This window comes from Calypte anna, chromosome 2, assembly GCF_003957555.1.
Source record: "Calypte anna isolate BGI_N300 chromosome 2, bCalAnn1_v1.p, whole genome shotgun sequence".
NCBI classification, from domain to species: Eukaryota; Metazoa; Chordata; class Aves; order Apodiformes; family Trochilidae; genus Calypte; species Calypte anna.
In genome coordinates this window covers 18357617-18372273 of record NC_044245.1, presented here as the reverse complement: position 1 = coordinate 18372273, position 14657 = coordinate 18357617, and the positions used below count along the sequence as shown (strand labels likewise).

Sequence of the window (14657 nt, the reverse complement as noted above, 5' to 3'; positions counted from 1 at the left end):
CTACTCTAAAATCCCAGAGTGATGGGGAAACTGAGAATTAGTTTATTATATTAGCAAGCATGCAGTTTTGGAAGAATATACATTAATGATGTTTTGTTGTAGCTCTAGCTCATGTTGAAGTGAGATTATTCAACTTCATAGCTTCTGTGTTTTTCCCCAGCACACTCTGCAGGCAAAGCTTCATGTTTCATGATAGACAGTCCACTTTCCAGACTGAAGAGTCAGCTGGTTGGGAGCAGGAGGTGCAGAGAAGCAGAAACCAAAATTGTGTTAGTCACTGATTCCATTTTAAAGATCACCTGAAAAATAAAAGCACCTTCTGTCAAAATAAACCAAGGCAAGTTTGTGCCTTTGTAATCAGGGTTTTTCAATGCTGGCTGACTTCATCTTTCTTGCTCTTACCTCTAAAATTTCTCAGATAATAAAAATTTACAAAGATGGCAGCTATTGCAAGAGGTAATGCAAGCTTGGGGAGCTCCTGTAGTTGTATGCCACCCAGCATCAAGAGTAATCTTGGTCAGGGGGAAACAAAAAAAAAAAAAAAAAAGATAAAAGTTTAGTATATTTCATTTATACACATTTTTTTCCATCTTGAGAGAGCCTCGGTTTTTTGTTTACTATTTTTTTTTTAACATATATGCAGTTGTAGGAAGTTTCTATCATTTCTCATCCTCATTTTCTAGGGGGATTGCACAGCTAATCACATCCAAGATTAGCTTCTTATTTCAGAGCTCCCTGTGTGTTCAGCTTCTTGCTTAAAATACTTTTCACAGCTCAATTAGAGCATAAAAGCCCAGTTTGTCCAAACAGGTCTCCTAATGCAATGCTCCTGCAGAAGAAACCGCTCATCTCCCCACTCAAGGATGGAAACCATTCAAGCCAGCTAACATTTGGCTGCCCTTAAAAAGGAGGGGGAAGGCTTCAGATGCCAGGGCACACGCTGGTGCCCCGCTAGCAAACCTTTCCACCGGGCACTGGGAGGAGACCCCCTCCCCACTGCGGAGGCAGCTGGGGCAAAACGAGAGCGCGTTAAAACCGAGCACGTGTAGGACTGGTTCTGGAGGTCTGAGTCACAGCAGCCACACGAATAAAGTGCTCCGCTTAGCTTGATACGGTTATTAGATGCCTAATAAATATTTATAGCCCCTCACCGGGGAGGTGACTGGCAGCACGGGGGCAATCCCTACCCAGCAGCTGCAGGAAAGCATCCCGGGGGGCGGGCGTGTGCGCAGCGGAGCCGTGCTGCGCTGCCTCCGCGCCCGCGGAGGGGCTTAGTACGCTCCTCGACACTCTAAAGGTCCTTCTTGCACGCCTTCCCTGCCAGGGGTTGCGAGCACACTCGGGGTAGGGCTCACCCCGTCCCACGGCGGGACGAGCGGCCGCTGTGCTGCGCTGCGCTGTGCTGCGCGGCCCGGCCCGCCCCGCCGGCCCGGCTCCCCCCGCGGGGCGGGGAGGGCAGGGCGCTGCCGCAGTGACTGCAGTCCCGCGGAGAGCTGCGGAGCCGCCCGCCCCGCCGCAGCCGGGCTGCTTGCAGGTGAAGTGAAAGTCGTCGGGGAAGAGGCGGAGGTGCGCAGCGCAGCCCCGCGCAGCCCTGCCCGCCCTGCGCGCTGCAGCCAGCGGAGGCTCCGCGTCGTCCCCCGGCTGCTCCCGCGGCCGCCACATCCCTGCGTTCCCTTCCTGCTCCGCTCTGCAGAAGTGAGTGGTACCCAAAGTTCCTTCTCCGGGGGGAGGAGGTGACCTTGGGTGGGCTCTGGGGCTGTGACCCTCCAACGGCGCTGCCCCGGCCGCCGCCTCTCGGGACCCTCAGCAAACTTGGGGCGGGGGTGGGTGGGAAGGGGGCGAAGAGAGGGGGCGGGGCGGGTGTCCGGGGCTGAGGGGGGGCACCGGCAGCCGCTGCGGGGAGCGAGCTGGGCAGCTGAACGCTGGGTGCTGCCAGGTGGGCTCCGGCGGCCGGCCCGGGGTCCTTGGGTAGCGCTGCATCCTTCGGCTGGTCTGACGGTCTCTGTGCGCAACTCTGTGTCTTCTGCGTGTGAATAAACTTATAAATACGTCAAACTTAGAAGTTACTTATTGGTAAGCATGGAGTATGGCAAAAATGACTTTTCTTCAAATAACATCGGGGGGGAGGGGGGGCGTATTGCGTGTGTTGACTCTAGTCAGGAGCTTTCTACAAGAGATTTACTGTGCTCTTTGAAGGAGAGGAAAAAAATAAAATGCTTTAAGAATTTGCCGTTTGACCCGGAGGCTTTGCCTTTGAGTCCTAAGGACGAAAACCGCGGCTCTTGGGCACCTCAAATGCAGGGTCCCCAAGCCTCCCACTGGCTGCTTTGCTCGCAGGGACCGTAGGAGGATGGAGGACGCTCAGGGGGATGCTTTGTGTATGTCTCTGCCCATGTGTGTGCCCTCAGGTATCATCTGCTGTCAGCCAAGACCTAACTTTTTCTGCTGCTTCTGGAGTTAATACAAAACTATTGTTAACTTTAGAATAGCTGAGTTTGGCTTGTCCGTGTTTGGCAAAGTTTATCCCCTGGTGCAGTGTTGGTCATGTAAGTTTCTCAGCATATTTAAATGTCATGTTTAGTGTTGTATTTTTGTGCATCACTCATTGTTAATTCATTTTCATTTCTTGTTCTGTCTCTGTCCTGATGCCTTCAAAATACTTGCTTGGAGATCTGCAGATGAGCACTGCGCACTGCCAGGGAAATCACCAGCTGATGGTTAGCCTGGCTTGGGTGGCTCAGGAAGGTTATGTGGAAGGTTTCTTTTTCTTATTATGAAAGCAGAGTTAGACAATTAGACAAAGTATTGCATATTACTAAACATTAAGATGTAAACTTGTTAATTAACTGACTTTCTAAAAACTAGCAATGAAAATCAAAGCCATGTTTATTTAGGCTTTTTTTCTTCTGACCTTGTGAACTGTGCAAAGCAAAGTGTAGTGAGTATGCATCTAGCTCTCAAAGAATGAGTCTTTATAGTGTGACCAAGCTAGAAGGTCTCTGACTAAATATAATAACTTCTGGTTTTTTTCTTAACTGTATGTTTACCAAGAAATATAACCTAATCTAAAATGCCTTTGATAAGACCCAAACTAATGCATGCAGAAAGTTCTATGTGCACAGCTGGTCTTGTTGTATGTACAGGGTGCAATGTTGGTAGTGCACCAATCTTTCTGCAGCCGGTAACAAGCTCTGACTTCACACTGTGTGTACCTGGAGCTCTGGCTGATGTGTATGGGCCCATGGATTTAACGTTGTATCATTGTTGAGGGTTGTGGATTTTGGAGAACCTTTACCCACAGAAGAGGAGTTTTAGTACTGAGTATTTTTAATACTTCTGTGCCTGGAACCACTTACGGTTTTTTCTTGTATGGCAGATGATTTATTCTAAAACTGTTTTGATAATTTGCTGTAGTTTAGACTGGCTATGTCTTCTAAAGCATTCAATGTACAACAATAAAAGTGCCATTGAAGAAAACTACAGCACCTAGTTACTTTTTTTTTTCTTTTTTTTTTTTTTTTTTTTTTCTGGAGTATGCTTCCCCCTCCATAAAAGCATTGCCTTTGTATTCTTATTCATTGTGGGGTTTTGTGGGGTTTTATTTGTTTGTTTTTAAACAGATAGATTTCCTGAATAGCCAACATGCTATCTACTTTTGCTATGTGAAATAGCAATCTTCTGTTTATTGTTTTGTGATAAATTGTGCTGTTACTCCATATGAGTAGCTTTTCATTTAGTCCATAGGACTACATCAGAAAAAAAGGCAAGCTGTGTTTTCCCACCTCTTCAAAAGGAAACTAATAGTCTGGTATGGCAGAATTCTTTCTTGAGAGAATAAATTAATTTCTCTTCATTGAAGGTTAAGGCTTGGCAGCTCTCTAGAGTGTAGTCTTGTGTAATAGCTGCTGTCTGGGTAGTGGTTTTGTTGGGGTGAGGCTGACGTCTAGGCTGATGTTTGTAATAGTTTGGGTTTTGTAAGGTTGCCCTTAGTTGAACGGCTCTCTTGTGTTTGACATTTGCTGTGACCTCTTGCTGTAAGCAGAAGGAGATAGTTAATGATTTTGAGGCTTGTCTTTTCCTCAGAGTTGAAAATGAGGATGTTTAATTCTAGTTTGTCTTCTCTCAGTTGTGGTTGAATTTTCACTTTTAAAATATTCTGTTGCATCCCTTGGTGGTGGTATTTTTCCATATGTATGCATATGGAAAAATTTATCTGTGTACTGAGAACCAAAGTACTTCAATGTTGTTTTATAGATACAGACATCTTGAAGACAGGAGTGGCTTATTTTTATAACCATTATCTTGATTAATCAGTGTTTACAGAGGACTGTTAGAAGCTAAGTTGCATGCAGTGAAGAAAGCAATGAGGAGAAAGTAGACTATGGGTGGCAAATATGGGACTTAGAGAAAGGACAATGTAAAGAAGCAAAGGACACAAAGCGAGCTGAGAGGAAAGGAACTGAAGAAATAACTGAGAAAGTAGGGTGGAACTAATGTTAGGTAGTAGGGAAAGAGGAAAAACGTGGACTTTATTTTTCTAATTGACCCATCACTTCTATCAAATTGTAATGACTTAACCTGATGGAGTGTGAAAGGTTCATTTTACTTACCATTCCTTTTGCTGATCCTGTGTTTGGCACTGTTGTGGTGGGCAGAAGCTCGAGCTTGTAGAGAGGGATTGTACTGCAGAACCAGCTCAGTCCAGTTCTGGAGACTGATGAATTAATTTGGTGCACTGCCTCAGTCCTGGGTTCTTCTGCTGAAGTAGTCCATGTGACTGGTTTGCCATGGGGTCTGTACACATTTGTGCCCTGGCAATGGTACTGAAACTGGCAACGTGAGCATTTGAAGGGCAGTTGGTGGTAACTGCTTTGCCTCAGAAATGGCCTGCTGGGCAGGTAAGTTGCTGAGCTGGGGCTGAGGGCCTTTCCAGTCTGCTGCAATTGTTTGGGCCTTTGGGGCTCTTCTAAAACACTGCTTTCCAGCCAGATATTGCTGATTCTTTAATTTGGCAAAAAATAAATTGCTTTTACTTGAATGTGTTGTACTTTGGTGCAAAGGGATATTCTTCAGTCCTATCAGACATCTAAACCTGTATGACTCAAGAAGGTGAGGTCCTTGGTCTTAATCCAGTGAAGACGTGCTCATAGTGCTTGACAGTAAGTTATAGAATCATAGAATCATCAAGGTTGAAAAGACCTCTAAGTTCATCAAGTCCAACCATTCACCCTACAACCCCTAACCGTGAAACTATCCATTGTAGCTCTTCATCTACCCATCTTTTGAACACCTCCAGGGATGGTGCCCTCACTGCCTCCCTGGGCAGCCTGTTCCAGTGCCTCATCACTCTTCCTGTGAAGAAGTTTTTCCTAATATCTAACCTGAACCTACCCTGGTGGAGCTTTACTCCATTTCTTCTCATTCTATCGCTGGTCACTAGAGAGAAGAGACCAGAGTCTGTCTCACTACCACTTCCTTTAAGGTGGTTGTGGAGAGCAATGAGGTCTCCCCTCAGTCTCCTCCAAGCCAAACAGGCTCGGTTCCCTCATCCTTTTCTCATTCCCTCATTCTCCTTCTCTGCACCCTCTTCAGGACTTTGATGTCCTTCTTATACTATGGTGCCCAAAACTGCACATAGTACTCAAGGTACAGCTTGGCTGTCTATCAGCCCCCCCCCAATACTTATAGGGTAAGTATCTGTAAGTATCACTAGATTTGTATTGACTAAAGATTTTTGGGAACTTGTATGCATAGTTTACACATGCAAAAATACTTTTTTCTTATATTATTTTTTTTTTTGACACAGTTGAATAATAGTGTTTCTTCCATTTTTCATTAAATACAAGCTGGAATCGGCTCTATTCTTGAATGCCTCAGAATTCATTAAATAATGGAATGTCACTTTTCCAAGCCAGCATGAAATAACTCCAAACATATATACAAAATTCAAGGAAAACACTGAGATATCTGCTGCTAACACTGAGGTATGCTGGCAGTTCTTGTGGTGCTAATATTATTTGTGCCAGGTGGGGGGTCATGCTAGCAGAAGAAACAGGTTTTGTGGCAGGGACGGAATGGATTGGGACAGTGCAAAGGTCCCACACCTTGATGGCAAAGATGTTTTTGTTTTTTATTTTTTTATTTTAAATTAATTTTTATTATTTATTTAAAATCAGTTGTTACCCGTTTTGTTGCAGTCTCTTGGATGGGGCAAGGGGTAGAAAAACCTCTTTTGCTCCCCATTGGAAACCTCTTGGAAAACCCTTCTCTGACTTATTGAGGTATATCCAAATGATTTGTTACAGTGTTTGAGCTTGTAAAATTTAATGGTAAATCTGTAAAATCTTAGGGGTCACGAGTGGGTTGTGTTGGCTTTTTTTCCCTACAGCGTAGCTTTTGTGTTCATTACCATATAAGTTTTTTCCCTCATATCTCGTCCTTCCTTTTCTAGTATTCTACGTCTTTTTACCTTAGCCCTCAGAGTGTCCCTTTTTAAAGTACAATTTGTGGATTTGTGGGTTTTTTCTTTTTATGCAGTGTAGACTAACATCCACTGGTGGTTTTTATGAGATGCGTGGAAAGCTGTTACTTTTTTCTGTGCCACCTTTGAGCATGGTGACACATAAAATGGGGCCTCTGTGGAAGTCTGTATGACCTAGGTTGAGAGCATCATAGGATAGCTGAGATTGACAGGGATCTCTGGAGGTCATCTTGTTCAACCTCCATTCAGTCAAGTTCACCTAGATCTGGTTGTCCAGGTGACTCCAAGGATAGAGACTCCAGAGCCTCTTTGGGGACTGTGTGCTAGAAAGATGTGTTTCTTCAAGGTGGAATTTTAAGGGACTCTTTGCAAGCTTTGTGAGTGTGTTTAAGTGTCTGAGGGATGCAACTTAAACAAAACCACCACAACAAAATCTTTAGGTTTTGCTTATTGCTATATATATTATATATATATATTTGCTATATATGTCTCTGTGCTGCTCCGACTCAAAAGTCATAATTTTACTCCTCAGCTTGCATGTCTGGTCCTTTTGTGTCATTCAGTTTTCTTGAGATCTGAATCTTGGGAGAGGCTTTCAATGTTTCTTGTTGCTCATGTTCATTTCCTTTCCAATGATGCAGCAGGAAGCCTTGCTTTCTCTTCTGGCTAAAGGACCCCTTTACTCTGAAAGAATACAAGGTAGTCTTGTCAGATTTAGGAGTTCTGGACAACATGCATCCCAACATACACACATCCCTCCTGTTCCTTTCTTCACTAGGTGTGATGATAGTGCTGGTCCAGCTGGGGCTGGTGTGTGCTCCATCTCCCTGTTCCCCCATCTGGATATGCAGTTCTAACAGACCTCTCTCTAGCTGGAGTCCCACATCTCAAAGGAGATTTTCTGGGGTACAGCAAAATATGTATTAATTTATTAATTTATCAATTAGCAATTTGTGGTGTGTTCTTAGAATTTCAAAATCACTATAGGCTGTGGAATGTGTTACTACATAACTAAAAATGCTACCTAATTCTGTACTTTCCTTAGAACTCATTGCATAAATCCAATCTTGTTGCATAGCTGAAGTATAATGTACAGCATAATAAGCAAGACTGCCTATAATTAGGCTTTTTCTAATTGTTTTAGAAACTAATTGTGTATAGTTTTTCAACCTAGGAGGGTTCTTAAAACTGAAATGTAGCAGTATTAAATTTTTTTCATAATTGGCATTCTAGTTCCTGTTCAAACAAACTTTTTGTTGCATAAAACAGAATCATAGAAGAGCCTCTGTCAGTCTGAGCATGTCAGGGTTCAGCATTTCATTGCTGTTGGATATCGGGATGGCAATGGGGGAAAGTTACAGAGTTTTTTTTAGAGTCACACAGAACACGGAGTGTTGAAGATAGTTAAGACGGAGTGCTGCTTTAGTAATGATGAGTCCTACCTTGGCAACTGCATCTGGCTGGCAAGAGTCTAAATTCTGTGATTAGGAAATATTTTCTATCCTGTATTGCTATGACTTTGTATGGAGACTACTTGGAAAGGTTTTCTGGAAAAAGTTTTGTAGAATTATTTGTCTTAATTTTGAAATATGGAAAGGTGTATTATGCAAATTTGTTACTTAGTCACGGAATATACAATTAGTACTTTGTCTGAAGATGTCATGCATTTAGAGAGGACATGCTTTGCCTTGACACATTTATTCTAATAAAAAATATTTTACTATGAATAATCCTCTTTTAACATAATTGGAAAATGGAGGTAATACTAATCATCTTCATTTATTAACTGATGGAATAGTTGTAGTATGCAAAGCAAAACCAAAGAGAAGCATGAAAGAGTCACGTAATACAAGCATAACTGTAAGACTTCTGTGCTTGTATCCAGTCCCATTTCTAGCAATCTTGTGTATGGTGGTATAGTCATTATTAAGACTTTAATTGCCTAAGCTCTTTCCAGCTTGCATTTGCCAGTCATGCTGAAATCCTGGCCAAACTTTTCAAGAGTGTTCTCTAATCTGCAGTTGGCTGAGAACAGCGGATATAAATAGATAGTATGGTGCTGAATTACAATTGATTATTGAAATTCAGTGAGTATGTAATAGATAGCAATAAAAAGGCAACATTGTTCCCCTAATATGGGACTTTGAATGAATGCAGTTTTTTCTTTTTTATTTAGCAAAGTTAATGTTTATCACAGAATCATAAAATCTAGCTCATAGTTTCATGACTCTTTGCAAACAAAATCTTTTTCTATTCTCAAGAAGAAGAGTTGCAGTCTACTACCTGGTTGCTTTCCAGTAGGAACAGTTCATTATTTTATTTGGTGTTAGGTAAAAATTGGATGAAGATAGCGTGTCTTATATGTGAATTGTTTCTCAAGCCTCTTGCTTCAGAAATCATATTGGAGAACAAGGTTATCTAGCTGATAGTATTTTCAAAAGAATTTGAATTACCTCCTATCAATAATACAGAATATTTTGGGCCAGATTGAACTACAAAAATGGTGAAATACAAAGTCTTATTCATGGAACCAGTTTATACTAAACTGTGTTTAGATTCATAATAGGACCTTCCAGAGGCTAGAATAGCATCAAGGTCCAATTGCATGACATGTTGTGGCATGAATTATAAGGGTTTATGGGATAAATCAAGCTGGAAGGGACCTCAGAAGATCTCCTGATCACAGGCAGGGCAGCTGTGGTATCAGACCAGGTTGCTCAGGGCTTGATCCAGTCATGTCTTGGAAAAACTGCAGGGATGTAGCCTGTACAACCTCCCAGGGCATCCTGTGTTTCTGCTTGACTCTCCTCACAGGGCAAATAGCTTTATGGGTTTCTTTAACCTGCTTCTGTGTTAGTTCTTTCCTTCATTATTTGTGTTGCCTAATAGGAAGTTTTGCAATTTGATTTTTAGAAGAAGAGGGCCAGTTCCCTGGCTTAGGTGTTTCACCTACATTCTTGGGCAATTTCTTGCCCTTCAGAACCCAAGTGAAAACCTTCTGGGGCAGGAGGTGCAAAGAGAAGAAAACCACCGAACTTGGGTTGTGTTTGATATCCTGTGTCCATGGGAGTCGGGCATCTGAGGCAGTGCCAAGTATTGGGTGTGCAGTAGGTCCAAAGTAGCATTTGTAAACGTGAGGACCTAGTTCATGAAGCTTTGTTTCTTTGTGTTGTGCAGCTAGAAAAGCCAGTGTTTAGCTGTTGACTTACCTCAGTTCCTCTGAAAATTGGGACCTGATTTTTAATAGTTTGGGTTATTTTAAGTAAAAGGCAAGCAGGTTGGCCGGAAGCACTTTGAGTATTGTTTCAAGTTGGCTTGTATGCTGCAGCCATAAAACAGTTCTTCTGTAGTAGATGTCGTGTGAGTGGTGATTTAAGGAATTACTCCTTCCAGACCCTAGCTAGCACTTACAGCATCACAAGACATGCAAATGGGAAAGGCATTCAGCAATCCCTCAGCCTAGGTGGATTTTTAAGCCCACATCTGTTGAAACTGTGCACCTGGGTGAATAAAACTTCAACATTGATGGGAACAGGAAAGCATAAAGCTATTTCCTATTTTTAGTGTTAGAGCAATGATGAGAAAATGGACCAATGAGTGCTAATGCCACTGAGTTCGAGTTCACTGTCTGCAGATGCAGCCTCTCTGTGTAACTGTGAAGTTTGCTGCTGTATTCACTATCAGTATTAATGATTGATACATCAACTGTCAGCATACTAATAAGCATCATTAACTATTCTCAAAGCAGGTAAATGACACAGTTGTTGAACTGCCAGGGGCTACATGCAGCCTTGTGTCTGAACTCCTCTTTCACCTCTAGTGGATGGAACTCAGACAGGGAAAACTTGAGGCCAGAAACTTGGAGGCGGATGAGTCCAAGTGTTAGAGATCCTTCTGCATGATGTTGGCTTTACTGTTAATAGAGCACCAACCATGCACTGGAAGTGTTTCACTGGAGTTGCATTATTTTGGTATCTTAACAACCCATGGCTGTGTATTAGTTTCTGATGTTATTAATGAAGTTGCAGTATGATAGATAGAAGTTTCTAAATGAGGCAGACAGCATATTAATTCTATTTAACTTGATTTTAACTTGAAAAGTATAATTCTAATATGAGAAATGTTTCTTCTGTGTCTACCTGATGAAGGTCACTGTGCTTTTCTTGGTAACTTGTGAAGCTTTACTAGTAGGTTTTTTGGTGTTTTTTTGTTTTTGTTTTTGTTTTTTAGTGGTTTCAAGATGCTGTCTTCTTTATGCTAAATGTTACAAATTTTCTCTTTAAACCAAGTATCTTCATGGGTAGAAACTGAGATCCTATTGCTTTTTTGTACTTTCATTATTCAAGTCATGTAACCAAATCTTTTATGGGATTCACTTTATGGTCTGGCACAGAGCTTGGTTTCTGGATTGCTCAATAAACACCAGACCTCTGAGCGCTTTGTATCATTCACAATAAATTAGACCATTCACAGCACAACAATGAAATGGTTTCAGTTTCTTTGCCTACGCTCGCATTTGCGGGACGATTAAGAGGAGAAACACTTCTGCTGGGTGGGTGATGTTAAATGGGAGCTGGGACATGAGTTCTGTGGCACGGGAAGGTTCAGCACCCGCTGCCCCCCGCTAAATTTGAGGATTTGTGTGCTACGGCTGGGGTGGCATGGGAGGGGACCGAGCTGCTGCTGCTGAAGCTGCTTTTGGCCACAGGAGGGAGGGCAGGGGCCGGGGCCGGGCGGTGGCTGCTCTGCCCGGGCCCCTGCTGCCCTTGTCCTTGTCGCTGTCGCCGTCCCCGGCTGCGCCGCCCGCTGCGCCCGGCTCGGAGTGGACACACAAGACAGGATTTGTCCCTGACGGGACATCTGTTGCTTAACACTCTTATTTGCAGGGCCTTGTTTCTCGGGTCTCTGGGATCAATGCTATTTTATGTATCCGACAGGGTTTCAAAGGTTATGTGGGGAGTTATGTGCAGGGCAAGAACAAGAGTCTCTTTCTTAGGCAGGCTTCTAGCAGACTGCTGGAGTTGCTGGCAATTTTAAATGAATGATAAAGTTTTACTTTTTCTTACTAGCTTTATTTTTATTGCTGACATTTTCAAAATTCTGATCAAATATCTGTAAAGGGCACGGAGTAAGCTGAAAATTATTAAGATGGAAAGACAGGAAGTACAGTGATGCAAATATTTTTAAAAAAACAAGTCTTCTTTATCCTTTCCCTTCTTTGGATTATGCCAGTCAGAGACAATCCTGAATGAGGTTCTGTTTGTCCCCCCCACAAAGGAAACCCCAGTTTTTGCACTTGTCTAACATCTTGTTTTGCTCTCATATGCAACAGGCACTATGTAAAGGCTCTCTTCAACATGGGTGATTTTAAGGACTAGCAGAGACCTAAATGAGATGAGTTTATCATAACTTTACAATTTACCTGATTACCGAAAGCAGACTTTTGGACTGGATTTCTAATTTCAAACCAAAGCTACATGCAGATGTTCTTGTACACAGTAACCAGCAGACCACTTGTATGTGGATGTGACTTGTGTCTGGGCCCTCAGTTTATGCTTGAAACAGTGTCAAAGGTGCCGAGGCATTAAAGAAACAGCATTTAATATATCCAAAATGGAAGCTGTTCTGCTTTTGTCTTCCATTTGGAGAAATTAATTTCAAGTGGAAAGTATGTTAAGAGGTACTTTTATTTACAAATGCATGTAAATGCACAAATGCTGAAGAGACTTGGAAGGATTTCAGATGTGCTTAATGCTTTCTCATTAAATGGATAATTTTTGGTATTTCTGTTTGCTCCATTGCTGCTGTGCTTGTTTCCATCCTATCGCCCATGTTTGTCCCAGGAAAAGTCCTAAAGCCCCTCCAGGAGCCTTATTCTGAGTCTTAAAAATGCACATGAAGTAACGAGGCAAGAGAATGAAAAGCAAAACTTGTCAAAGATTGCTGAGCCATGAAAAAATTTGGCAGCTGAGGTGCACAGAAAACACATTTAGAATTTAATTTTATTTTATAATGTCTTTATTCACCATTGCATTAGACTACTTATGTTGTTGGTCTCCTTTCTTTGCTTTCTACATTGTGTCATTTGGGAACATGCCCTGTGCTGCTCTGTTACAGGGTGAGGAGTGTCTTGAAGGAGCTGGCTTCTACCTTTTCTTAAAGAGCCATGTCATATGAGAATTTGAATTGCTGTTTAAGAAATGTTTTTGTCCAACAGAGAAATCTTCAAAATGTAAATCATGTGTTCAATGAATCTCCTGAACAGTTAGAACATGAAAAGGATCTAAGATGATATTTTAAGAAACAGCAGTCTTCCAGATTAAACTTCTTTTTCTGTAGATAATTTATGATTATTTAATACTTGGGATTTGTGCTGCTCGTGTAAAGGGTTGTATGAGCAGCATCAGCTAATAACATAGGCCTTTGATTGTCACATGTAGCTTTATTTCAAGTGTTATGAGCGTTGTCATTCAGTCATTGTGAGATTAAATTAAATCTATGAACTAATTAAAAAAAACCCCAAGTGCTAGGAGCCCCATGCCCAAATAAAACAAAACAAAAAACAAACCCCAAACTGTAGAAGAAATGCAGACTGACAGGCTGAAATTAAGTTTGACAGAACATAGTTTTTTTGTCATATAGTATTTGGGGAAGCTCAGTTTTCCCAAAGTTGATTCTTTACGTGCTGGTGTGTTCCTCTGAAAGTTTATTAGGGATGTAAGTGCAGTGCCTTGCTTGGAAATTTGCACAAAGTTTTCACCAGAATAGTAATTCTCAAACCTAGCAGAGTTGGTCTGAATGGGGATGGTGGGGTGGTGGGCGGGTGGCTGGCTGGCTTTTATGTTGTTTTGTTGTACAGGGTCCCTTATGTAAAATGACATTGTAATAAAGTCCCCAAATCAGGCCAATAAGTCTTGCTGGCTAAGCTTGTAATCCTTCATTACAGTGTTTCATTATTGAATTTATCTTTTTTTCCCCCTTAATTTCAGAAGCACTGTCTCTGCAAGGACAGGATTCCATAGTAGTTTATAAACAGTATATAGATTTGTTTTAAATGCATGTGTATATGTGTATGCAAAAAAAAATATTGAAAATTAAGCTATATTTTGTATGGTAATACAATTACACTGACATCTACTAGTTTCTTTTGGATCAGTGGTATTACTCATTCAAAGACTGTAGCTATTCAGCATAATGAACATATATTTTGAAATTTCAGAAACTTTTTTTAGTTTTTAGGAATGAGGTTAAACGCATTGAGGCTCTGAAGAAAGAACTGAACAATGCTGCTCTCCTACATTAATTCCCTCATATAGATAGGTGCCCTTGAGAGCTTGCTCCTGCAACACCTTCCCAGTTTAAAGTTAACCATTCCTTCCTTGTTTTAGAGATCATGGTGAGGTCATTTGGGGAGTAAGTCAAGATCTTTAAAGTCATTTTGTTGAAGGCTGCTTGAGCTCCTGCCACTGGAGAATGAAGGGGTCCATGGAACTCCCACTGCTTGAGAGCAAATAGGTGGCTCCGTTCCTGTAATGCATCATTTCTGTGCTTTAAAGTTGAAACTGAGTTCATGTTTATTCCTTTGAATGTTTCATATTTTAAAATGAAGAGTAATTATCTGTAGTGGCACACTAATAAACTGCTTTTTTTCCTCTTCAGAAACACTTTTCCCCTGGAGTATTCAGTAGCAGCAGTATGAGGCAGTTGCTGTTTTCAGAGAATGTGATTTCTTTCCTGGCCCTGCTTCCTCACTGAATTTTTATCTTGCTAAAATGGATATTTTACAATTAAGAACACTTGGTCACATCTGGTACTTCTCGAAAATGGATGCTTTTCCAAGAATAGCATGCAAACGTGAAATCAGAATTGCAAGCAGATGTTTGCTAATATGGCCATAGATAACCTTTCAGCTTCATGCTTAATTTTTATAAATAACCATCTGTAAAGAATGCAGATTAATAGCTAACGGAGATAATATCTGTCAGTGTTAATATGTTAGCTTCACTGTGTTGCTGATGTTGTACTTGTTACTGTAAGATAATGTTATTTATTGTATAAAATTGTCAGCTGCTGTTTTCAGAAAAGTGACATTTTGACATCGCTTTTTTACTACCTGGAAATGCTTGCTTTTTTTTAAAGAACAGAAGATGATGACCTGGGTCAACAAGATTGCTAA

The 14657-nt window shown here is 41.6% G+C and overlaps 1 protein-coding gene across 1 annotated transcript in view; it reads left to right on the top strand.

Annotated features, from left to right (window-relative positions):
* Positions 1-1536: 1536 nt before the first annotated feature.
* The window catches only part of KIAA1217 (KIAA1217 ortholog), a 339766-nt gene continuing 326645 nt past the window's right edge, over positions 1537-14657 (top strand). Inside the window, exon 1 of the mRNA XM_030445014.1 lies at positions 1537-1695. The gene's annotated coding sequence lies outside the window, so the exon portion shown is untranslated. The remainder of the gene's footprint in view (positions 1696-14657) is intronic.